This window comes from Gossypium hirsutum, chromosome D06, assembly GCF_007990345.1.
Source record: "Gossypium hirsutum isolate 1008001.06 chromosome D06, Gossypium_hirsutum_v2.1, whole genome shotgun sequence".
Lineage (NCBI taxonomy): Eukaryota > Viridiplantae > Streptophyta > Magnoliopsida > Malvales > Malvaceae > Gossypium > Gossypium hirsutum.
This window is the reverse complement of record NC_053442.1, coordinates 2,264,324-2,276,669: the sequence shown is the minus strand read 5'-3', so window position 1 is coordinate 2,276,669 and position 12,346 is coordinate 2,264,324. Positions and strand designations below refer to the sequence as shown.

The 12,346-nt window shown below is 32.3% G+C and overlaps 1 pseudogene; it reads right to left on the bottom strand.

Moving 5' to 3' along the window:
• Positions 1-2,156: 2,156 nt before the first annotated feature.
• Positions 2,157-3,135, bottom strand: LOC107943024 (uncharacterized protein At2g23090-like; annotated as a pseudogene).
• Between the last annotated feature and the right edge of the window lie 9,211 nt (positions 3,136-12,346).

Here is a 12,346-nt window from a genome sequence, read left to right as displayed (position 1 = left end):
ATAATAAATCCCACCCAATTGGCAAAAAAAAAAAAAGATTGGCTTTTTTTAAACCCATAATTATTTTTTACTTTTGGGCATTATACTAATCTCGTTTTAATATTGTTTATGACTTTAATCATCATGATATACCCTTTTTAGCCATTGTGGAAATGGTTGAAATGAACAGTTGATAATTTCTTAGAAAATAGATTATTGAATGGAAATAAGGATTGTTTATGCAGTTTGATTTTTTTACGTATACAGAATTTAACTCAATAAGTAAATCTATTATCTTTCAACTCAATACAAAAAGTGGTTTAAGTTCTATCGCACCCTAGTATAACAACCTTACTTTTTTAACTAAAGACCTAAATCAGTCACTTCTAACTCCCATTGAGAACTCAAAATGTGTTTACTCTCTCAAATTCACTCTGAAAAATAGTTCCACAACGAACAAATATATGCTCTTATTACTCTCTTACAAAACTTATACAGGAGTTTTCGAGACTTGCTAACATACTAGAGATAATTACAATCCAATCCCTATTAAACAACAACTAAAATAGCAAGAAAAAATACTAATAAAGACTAATGTAAAGTGAATTGTTGGGAGATATGTCTTTAATATTATCTCGATCCAATCTCCACAATCCAAGGGATCCGATTGCTTGATAGTTGATCCGATCCAATCCAATTTTCAAGATGTGTTTCTCCAGATGGATTTTTCTTCATTGATAGGCTTGAATACTTCCACAATATCAACATCGATCATAACCTACAAATTTTATTTTAAAAATTGCCAACTTCAAATATAATAAGTAAGTTATCTTTCACAGGGATGACCGAAGTAGTCACTATTATTAGCACATAAATAACCATTTCAAAACCTTACCTTAATAAAAATCGTAAATTAGAATGCATGTTGAAATATTAGAAGTGAATGAAGGGTAAGATTGTTGATTTATTGGTGCTTGAATTGGGAGTTTAGTAGTACAATTTTTCATTTTATTTTTTCTTCCGTAAGGGGTAAAGGGTAGAAGTTATCTAGGAATTGAATCTAGATTTTAAAAAATTATGAATGTTTATAATAGCACCTTTTGTTAGATTGGTCCTTTTACTATTTCTTTTTAATCAAATTGGGAAAAAGAATGAATAATTTTAGCGTAAATTATAAAAACAATCACCCAACTATTAGCGTGTTTCTGTTTTGGTTACTTAGTTTTAAAATTTTTTATTTCAGTTATTAATGTTATCAAAATTTAATATTTTGGTCACTCCTATGATAAATCACTAACGGTGGCCTTTTTTTATTGGTATTATAACAAATTTAGCACTCCAATGTTTACAGATTCTATTAATTTAGTCCTAATTCTAAAAAAAATTAATCCTCAACTTTACGCATTTTGTTAATTTAGTTTTACTTCTTAAAAATTCAAAATTAAAAAATTTAAAAAATAAAAATGATTTAAAAATTCATTTTTCAATAAAAATACTTACAAATTTATAAATAAATGAATACTCAAAAAAATTTACATGAAATTTATTTATTAAAATAATACTTTTATAAATAAAATATTTTTTAAAAAGCACACAAACAAATGTTATACCATATTCAAACTTTTCCTTCTTTTTTTTTAGTTTATTTTGTAAATAATAAATTTTATTATACGTCTGGCCTTACTTCTTAGTCCTCGACAAATCTGCCGAACGCTTGGCACCGCCTTCACTCACAACTATTAGCATCAATAACCCTTACTTCAAACTTCTTGGTTTCCACATCCTCCATCATCGTGCCTTTCATCTATGGGTCTCCTATACCTTATCCTCACCTATATATTTCCAATCATTTATGCCTTCATATTTTAACCCTTTTTTAGATTGACATTCTTCAACAATCCTTTTTTGGTTCTTCATATCAGTTTCACAATCTCTGTAAACTAATTATTTTGAGATTCATGACTACCAATCCCAACAATATTATCTCCAAATTTATTCTTCAACAAATTTTTAATAAAGTGGTTGTTATATGTTTAATATTGGGATCATAGCTTTTGTGTCTATTTTTGTTCAATATAGTTTTAACCATAATTTTGATAATTCATAGATGAATTCTATGAATTTTAATGGTGATGATTAGTGTATTGAAAAATAATAGAATCCCGACGCGCAACAAGTTATATAACAAGTATACCATATATAATAGCACAAAACAAGTATGAATTGTGTGGGAATCCAATACCTTGGCAACAACTTTTAACACAAACTTCAAATTCAATCACACAAATACACAAACTTGATTTCATTTCTTAAGGTGAGGGAAGGAAGCAAAGATATCAGACTTTGGGTGCTTTGCTTCAGCATGTTCCTTGCACTTCACCTCTGATGTGGTGCATATGAATGTCTGCATGCAAACCTTGCACTACATGCATGCAACCCCACCATCAAATCACATTGAAACCTGGTAAGAGTTTATTGCATTTTTCTCATTCTACTCAAAAGATGGGCAAATTATTATTCCCTTAGATCAGAGAGTAGAATGATTATTTTATTAAAAATTTCATCTATTTCTATTGTTAAAAAGTGGTTCATGTACACATGTCACTTTCTGGTTATTCCGTCAGCCATATTGGTTTTTAAGAATACAAATGGATGAAATTTTTAACACAAATGATTAATTTGCTTTTTGATCTAAAATATAGTGATGAATTTACCCATTTTTTAGTAGAGAAAATAAAATGCAATCTTACTCCTAATACAGGGACCTCCATGATACTTTTAATGATACTTTTAACTCTTTTTTTCATTCAAAATTTAAAACCTTACCTAGATGGTCATGGCTTCCTTGTTTGATTCCAGCTGACTACCTATAACATCTTATTTAAAAAAAAACCCAAAAAATGCTCTAATCACACAACTTTAAAACTTTATGTAAAACTTTCAAGGACTAAAATGTGAAAAAAAAAGAAAAAAAAGGACGTGTTTACCCTTTGTGGGTTTGTTTTTCTCCATGTGTTTCTCACGAGCCATTCTTGATTTCTGGCCATTGCCTCCACCCATGGCTGGCTGTTGCTTCTTGGCTGATCTCTCTCAGTCCCCTCAACATGGCTTTTTATAGCCAATTCCACTTTGTAAAGCGGGGAAAACCAGAAACTTCTATCAATAAGGCAAATTATGAACTGTTGCCACTCCTTATCCAATTAATGTTGAAATAGGTTCTAATTTTCGTTAGGGTAAATATACATTTTGGTACCTGAACTTGGCTTGAAGGTTCAATTTGGTATCCAAGTTCTTTTTTGGTCTAATTAGGTACTTGAACTTGACTTTAAGGTTCAATTTAGTACCTAAAGATTTTTTTCTTGGTCCAATTAGGTACCTAAACTTGGCTTTTTTGTCCAAATTAATATTTATGGTAAATAATTTATTTAAACCAATTTGAACTATAAAGGCAACTTCACGTACCAAATTGAACCAAAATGCCAAGTTCAAGTACCTAATTGGATAAAAAAAGTTTAGGTACTAGATGTTTTCTTTTTGTTCAATTAGATACCTAAACTTGGTTTCTTGGTTCAAATTGGTAGTTAAACTTGGCTTTTTGGACAAAATTAATACTTATGGTAAATGACTTATTTAAATCAATTTGAGCTATGAAATTCGGACCAAAAATGTTTAAATGTCAAATTGAACCTTAAAGCCAAATTTAGGTACCTAATTAGACAAAGAAAAGAAGCTTAGGTACCAAATTAAACCTTCAAGCAAAGTTCAAGTAACAAAATATATAATTACCCTTTTTGATATTAACAAAAATTAATTGTGATGGTAAGATTAGGTATGAAGAGACCAAATTATAGATGAAAAAAGATAAGGAAAGTGGAATATTATGGAGTGGGTGGCATTGAGGCCACTATATGTATATAAATTGTGGTGCATTTTCATTTCATTCACTCTTTTCATAAATCATCACACAAAAATGGTGGACCCTAAAGCAATTTGACTAAATATTTTCATAGAGGCTTTAGGTTGTCTCTAGATGAAAGAGATTTGGGGCAGTCAATTTTCACATGCTATTGCCTAAATGCATCTTTACATTTAATTTCATGTGGGGAATGTTTCACAAAATTGGACTACATTTTTATTTATTTTTGTTTAATTTCAAATGTTTTTTGTGTTTTGAAAATAGAAAAGTTTGATGGGTCTTTAAAAAAAAAGTTAAAATTAACCATCATTATTGTTCCATAGTTTGACTAATTTCAGCCAGTCTACTGCCTACACGTGTTTCAATCTCCATGTTTAAGACTTCTTCATCAGTTAAGTAATTGGGAGGTCGTTATATTATAAGGATTGGATCAAATTAATCGCTCTATTATTAAATAGATCAAATTAGTCTTTATATTATTAAAAAGAATCAAATAAGTCTAATTTGTGACGGAGTTAGCATTTAATGTATAAAAATGTCTTGAAAATTATTTTTGCCATTTGGAGATCAATTCCAAACAAAAAATTTTATTTACAGAACCATAAAATTAAAATTTAAAAATATTTATCCAGTTAGACAGTAAATGATATTTTTTAAATGCTAAATGTTAATTTTATTCCAATTTTACCTTATTTGATTCTTTTTAATAGAAAAATGATTAATTTGATTCAATTAATAGTAGAAGGGCTAACTTGACGAGGTCCCTAATAGAGGGACCTCTCATAATGTATCCCAACATATTATATTTCTCCAAAAAGAAAAAAAGAAAGTTGAATTTAACATTTTTTTAATGTATACTTGTGTTTATTTTTCAATATGGTATCTATAGTTGATAAATATTATACATTTTGGTACTTGAAGATAACAATATTAATTTTTTAGTGCTTAATTAATTTAGATTTTAAGGTTAATTTGATAAAAAAAATCATAATTAACTAATAACATTAGCAATTAATTTTCATAAAAAATCATAATCATCATATTATCTTTAACAAATTAAATAGATTCATAAATAGCACTAAATTTATTCTATTAATAAAATCATGAAAATTCAGACTTAATAATTTTGGCAATTAACTTTTATTATATCAACCCTAAAACCTGAATTAGGGTCTGTTTGATTGGCAGTAAAATGTTTTCCGTAAAATGATTTTTGGAAAATGTTTTACATTTCTGTAAAATGACTTACTGGAAAATGTTTTCTGGCGTTTGATTGAATCTGTGTAAAATATTTTCTGCTGTTTGACAGATTTCCCGAAAATATTTTCCGGAAAAGTTATTTTTTAATATATTAATATAAGGGAAATTATAAAAGTTAAATATTATTTCTTAAAATATATTACTTATAAAAGTAATAAGGGAAATTATAAACTCTAGATGGATCCCAATAAGCCCAATTTACTTGAGGTTGAAGATATGATTTTGGATTCAAGACATGGGATATGTGATGCCAAAAGATGATGTTGGATATAAGACATGATATTCTAGGGTGTGTATACAATGATTCGTTCTTGATTTTTTGGAACAAAATAGAGCAATTGCTTTGACTCCTAACCAATTGCTTTGACTCTCATTCCCACTTCTATTTTCAGACTGCCCTCTTCTATTATCAGAGAACAAAAGAGAGCAATTATCAGACTGCCCTCTTCTATTTTCACCTTCTTCATCTCCTAACCAATTGCTTTGACTCTCATTCCCACTACTTTCCAATATCTTCTCCTCATTCCCTCCGACTGCAACAGTAAAACTTCCTTCTGATTCACTCAAATTAGCCACACATTCAGCATCCTCTGTTGCTTCCCACTCTAAAATTTGATTGCTTTTATCTGAAGAATCGATAATACCTTGATTTTGGTCAATTACTTCCACATTATTTTCAATCTCTGCTTTGGGTCAATTTGAAAAGCAAGCTCATCAGATTCTCGTTCACTTTCAATCTCTGCTTTGGGTCATTCCGAATCAATTCCACAGTCTCTGTCTTGGAAACACTACGCTCGATGTCATTCACTTGCTCCCTTCTGGATCTTGATTGCCGAGTCGGATCTGCCCCGCTCCGAATCGACGAAGTGGACGGGGATGGATACCATCTTGGGCTTAAGAGACTGAGGCTGCGACGCCTCAGGCATTACCAGAATCGGGATCCCTCTAAAGCTTCTCCCATAGCGGGGGCGAAACGACGCATCAGATGGATTTTGGGCAAAAGCAAAATGGAATCCAAACAAAGCTTCAAGGAGAGCTTTTTCCATCAGATTGACTGCCGAGGGCTACACTTTTCGAGAACCGGCAACTTCTCTCCGAAGGCCACTATCATGGCTTGGAGGCGATTGTAGGCTTCGAAACGGGAAAGGGAAGGAGAAGGGGAAAGGGAAGGAGAAGGGGAAAGGGGAAAGGGGAGAAGAATGGGTCATTTTCCGGAAAATGTCTTACCGAATTCAAAACGGCAAGGCATTTTCCTCAAACAAGAACTCATTTTCCCGTGTTTTGTAAAATATTTTACAATAGGAAATCATTTTCCTCCAATCAAACACCGAAAAATGGGGAAAACCAATTCCGGAAATGGTTTTCCCCCTATCAAACAGACCCTTAAACACAAAAAAAAGTTTACACTGTTACCTTTAGACACCAAAATGTATAACTTTTACCAAATACTTGTACCACATTGGACAAAAAAACATATATCACATTAAAAAATGGTCAAACGTAGATACCAAATGATATATTAAGCCAAAAGTTATTAGCCAAAATTACCTTATCATTATTTTTGCGGCTTTGACATTGTTAGCAAAGATTAAATCTTTGAATCGTTATGTATTTAAATTCGAGTTTCACCATGCATAATTATGATTTGCAGGTTTCTAGTTTCTCATGGTTATGTTTTGTTCAGTTATATTCTAGTTCTTCATTTGTTTATGCTTTATAGTAATTTGATTTTATTTTATAATTACTCAAATATGTATTGATTTTATATATGTTCTTCTTCTTTTTTATACAATGCCTAAAACTACCCATAGCCCTTCCCCAAACATAAATAGGAGAATAATGCGCTTCAGCGCACTTGAACTCACGCCCTCCTACATTGGTAACAATGTCCATACTAATCGAGTTAAGACTCAATCGGCAATATCAACTCTTAAACATATAAAATTTGGATTTTTTTAAAGGTAATTTCAAATGGATGAGAAGCATGGAGTATACTTTGCTTATACAACAGTTTGTAAGTTTTATTAAGAATTACAAATATCACTACACCAAAACAGGCTTTTAGCGGCACTTTTAGTGGCGTTTATACAAAAAACGCCGGAACAAATCGTACATTAGCGGCGCTTTACTGAAAACGCCGCAACCGATTGAGTATTAGCGGCGTTTCTATAAAAACGCCGCAAAAACTAAACCCAGACGACGTCGTTTGGAGAAACTTCGGTGACATTAGTGGCATTTTTCGAATAGCGCCGCTAATAATATGAGTATTAGCGGCGTTTCTGTAAAAATGCCGCAAAAACTAAAACCCAGACGACGTCGTTTAGAGACACTTCGGTGACATTAGTGGCGTTTTTTGAATAGCGCCGCTAATAATATGAGTATTAGCGGCATTTTTATAAAAATGCCGCAAAAACTAAACCCCAGACGACGTCGTTTGGAGACACTTCGGTGACTTTAGTGGCGTTTTTCTAATAGCGCTGCTAATAATATGAGTATTAGCAGCGTTTCTACAAAAACGCCGGAAAAACTAAAACCCAAACGACTTCGTTTGGAGACACTTCAGTGACATTAGTAGCGTTTTCCGAGTAGCGCCGCTAATAATATGAGTATTAGCGGCGTTTTTAACGCCGCAAAAACTAAAACCCAGACGACGTCGTTTGGAGACACTTCGGTGACATTAGTGGCGTTTTTTGAATAGCGCCGCTAATAATATGAGTATTAGCGGCGTTTCTATAAAAATGCCACAAAAACTAAACCCCAGACGACGTAGTTTGGAGACACTTCGATGACTTTAGTGGCGTTTTTAGATTAACGCCGCGAATAATATAGGTTTTAACGGCGTTTTTGTTAAAGCACCGCAAATGTTCTGGGTTTTCGCGGCGTTTCTGCTTAAGCGCCGCTAAAAACATTTTACCTTAATTGGTTTATTTATTAATTTTTTAAAATTGAACCTATTCCTAATTGAATATTTAAAATCTTCAGAAAAAAATAACACATAGAAATAATTTGAAATAAAAGACATGGAAAAATTAAAAGTCTATTATTTAAAATAATTTTAAAGTTATATGTAAACTTGATTACTATTATTTTTTAATTTATATATTAAAAAATTTCTTATATAATCGTAAAAGAGATATTAATAATTTTAAAATATTGAATTAATTATCACTATATATAGTTTAGGGTTTTCAATTTAGGGTATATGATAAATTTAAGATTTAAGGTCGGTTTAATAGTTCATATTTTAAGGTTTTAATTTAGGTAGGGAATATATATGTGGATTTAGGGATTATGGATTAGGTATATTATGGTTTAATTAAGGGTTGGGATTTAAGGTTTAAGGGTTAGGGGTTAAGGGGGTAGGGGGTAGATGTTATGGTTAAGAGTAAAGGATTTAGGGTTTAAGGTTCCAGGGGTCGGGTTAGGGTTTTGGGTTTAGATTATTATTTATTTATATTTTAAATACGTTATTATGTAGTTGTAAAAGATAATAATAAAATTGTTTAGAATTTTTAATTAGTTTAGGGTATATGATAAATTTAAAATTTAAGGCCGGTTTAGGAGTTCATATTTAAATTAAGGTTTAGGGAGTACTATATATATATGGATTTAGGGATTATGGATTAGGGATTAAGGGTTGGTCGGGATTTATGGTTTAGGTGTTAGGGGTTTAATAAGGGGTCGCACGTTAATGGTTAAGAGTTAGAGATTTAAGAGGTTTAGGGTTTTAAGAGGGTCGGGTTAGAGTTTTGGGTTTAGATTATTATTATTTATTTATATTTTAAATATATGTTCTTATGCATTAATTGTAAAAGATGTATAATTTAGGGTTTAAATTACGCCTTGAGAGAGATATATAGACTTAAATATTTATATCATTTCAATGGTTAAGGTTAAGGTTCACTTGAGATTTGAAATTTTATACAATTAATTAATTAATGCTTTTATATTTAAAAAAATTGAATCTAAACCATTTGATATATTTAAATATAACCTTAAATAGAAATAATAAATAAGTTAAAAAAAGTAATAGCTTGCTATGGATAATTTAGGTATTACTTAAGAAATAAAATTAAAATTAAAATTAAAATACAAAAATCAAAATGAAATATAAAAACTCTAAAATTTTTAATTTAATCTATTTTTTATAGATATGTATGCGGCGAATCCCGTTGGATGAATAGAAACACAGAAGATGGGAACGACGATGAAAATGATGCACAGCCAAGAAAGAAGCCGGTCAAGATTTTGTGGTATTTTCCGCTGATACCAAGGCTTCAAAGGCTTTTCATGTCGTCGAAGACAGCGGAATCAATGACGTGGCACCATGAAGGACGAACCGATGATGGACTATTAAGGCATCCGACAGATTCTTTAGCTTGAAAATCATTTGACAATAAATTTCCAAGCTTTGCAAGCGATCCCAGGAGTTTGAGGCTTAGCCTAGCATCTGATGGATTTAATCCTTATAAGATCATGAGTACTGCATACAATACTTGGCCAGTAGTGCTTGTTCCTTACAATCTGCCTCCGTGGATTTGCATGAAGCAATCTTCCCTTATCTTTTCTATGATTATCCCTGGAGAGAAAGGGCCCGGGAATGATATCGACATTTATTTACAGCCACTTATTGAAGAGTTAAAACAATTATGGGCTGGTGTCGAGACATACGATGTGCTGAGAAATGAGAACTTTAATTTACGTATAGCTTTGATGTGGACCATTAATGACTTCCCCGCTTATGCCAATTTATCCGGTTGGAGTACCAAGGGTCATTATGCGTGCCCTTGTTTTGCTGCACAAACATGTTCGCAATGGTTATACAATGGGAAGAAGTTCTCTTACATGGGGCATCGTCGGTGGTTACCGGAAAATCATAGATTTAGATCTTAGAGTTCGGCATTTGACGGTACTGAAGAGTTCAGAGAAGCTCATTCGTAGACAAGTGGATCTGAAATCTTGTTAATATTGGAATATATGAATTTCAGTTATGGGAAGATGAATCAACCGGCAAACACGCAAAGAAATAGAAGATCAAATGATGAAGCTGATGATAACTCCGATGAAGAGGATGATCCTAATGAGGCAGACTAGTAGAAAAAAAGAAGTATTTTTTTGAGTTGCCTTATTGGGAGCACCACCTTTTACGACACAATCTTGATGTTATGCATATTGAGAAAAATGTCTGCGAGAACATTGTCTGTACAATTTTGAATGTAGACGGAAAATCAAAAGACAATCTTCAGAGTCGACTTGATTTAGTTCATATGGGAATTCGACCTGATCTTCATCCGAATCCACTTCCGAATGGTAAATATCGGTTGCCGCCTTCTATTTTCTCAATGCCGAAGACAGAGAAAGAAGTGTTCTGCATGGTATTGAAGGATATAAAGGTTCCAGATGCGTATGCATCTAATATATCTCGATGTGTTAATGTTAAAGATCGAAGACTATATTCGCTAAAATCACATGACTATCACATCTTGATGCAAGATTTACTGCCAGTTGCTCTATGATGTTGTATTTCGAATAAGGTGACGTCTTGTATAATTGAACTATCCAATATAATGAAAGCCATTTGTGGCAAAGTTTTGGATGTTCAAGAACTTCAGAAGGTACAGGATCGAGCCGCTTTAACTTTATGCAACATGGAGAAAATCTTCCCACATTCCTTCTTACTATTATGGTTCACTTGATAATCCATCTCCCGCATGAAGCAATTCTTGGCGGACCCGTTTTCTATCGATGGATGTATCCCATAGAAAGGTGTTGATTACAATTTTTAAAATTTTCCTTCATTCACCTATATGCCTTTAGTTACAACTTTTGATAATGTTATATACCGTGTTTAGGTTCCTTCCCAAATTAAAGTCTTATTGCCGCAACAAGCGTTATCCAGAAGGATCGATTGCTGAAGGCTACTTGGCAGAGGAATGTATGACCTTCTGTTCAAGATATTTGGAAGATGTTGAAACAATGTTGAACAGACCAAATAGAAATGCTGGACTCACGGATCATAACTTTGCCGATAATTATTTGTTCCAAAGTTTTGGAGAACCAATCGGTAAAGTTGAAATTGCAGAATTAGATGATTTATCGTGGGTTCAAGCACATCGATATGTTCTGTTTCACCACGAATCAATGGAACCTTTACGCAATTAAGTTCTAGAAATTTGATAAATATTCATCATTTAAAAATTGTTTATAGTCTAACAAACTGAACATATTTTTAACATAGTGAGTTCAAACAAATATTGAGATCTCGTTCGCGCTCCCGAAGAACATAACATCGAGATATCAATAAGTTGTTTACAGAATCTTTTCATGAATGATTAAGCCAAACGGTATGTAATTGGAGCTTTCACCGACAAATAATAATATTTACTCAAAACATTTTTAATTACTCAGTTTACTTTCCATTCAATAGGTTTGGAGTGGGAAGAACGTCACCGACGAAGTTAAATGGCTTTCCCAAGGTCCAAATCGGGTGGTTAAAAGATATAGTGCGTTCTTCATAAACGGATTCAGATTTCATACAAAATATCGCGAGAGATTGAGCAGAACGCAAAATTGTGGAATAGTGGTTAATTCCTCAATTACAAGTTATGCTAGTGCTAGGGACAATAATCCTGTGGAGGGAAATGTGGAATATTTTAGACTTCTTACTGACATAATTGAGTTAGATTACTACGGCAAATGGAAAGTTGTCTTATTTCGAGGTGATTGGGCCGATGTTAATACTGCACGTGGAATCAAGCAAGATCAATTTGGTTTCATAATGGTAAACTTCGCTCGATTGATTCACACAGGACAACAATTGATTGATAAGCCGTATGTATTTTCTTCTCAAATCAAACAAGTTTTTTACTCAAAAGACCCAACTAATGAGGGTTGGTACGTTGTACTCCTTAACATCCCTAGAGACTTGTTTGACATGGGCAGTAGAAGTAGAGATGACATTGACGACAGAACACAAACTTTGCCATTTCCAGAACAGAACTTAAACGAAAACATCCCTAATACTAGTACACAATTTCAATGGGTCCGCCAGGATACGGATGAAGAGATTTACGAATTATAATGTAGTAAGCTTTTACGATTATCTAATTACATTTACGAATGATGATATTTCAACTATTTTATATGTGATATTATTGTTGTAATTGTATACTAAGTTTTCAACTAATTTAT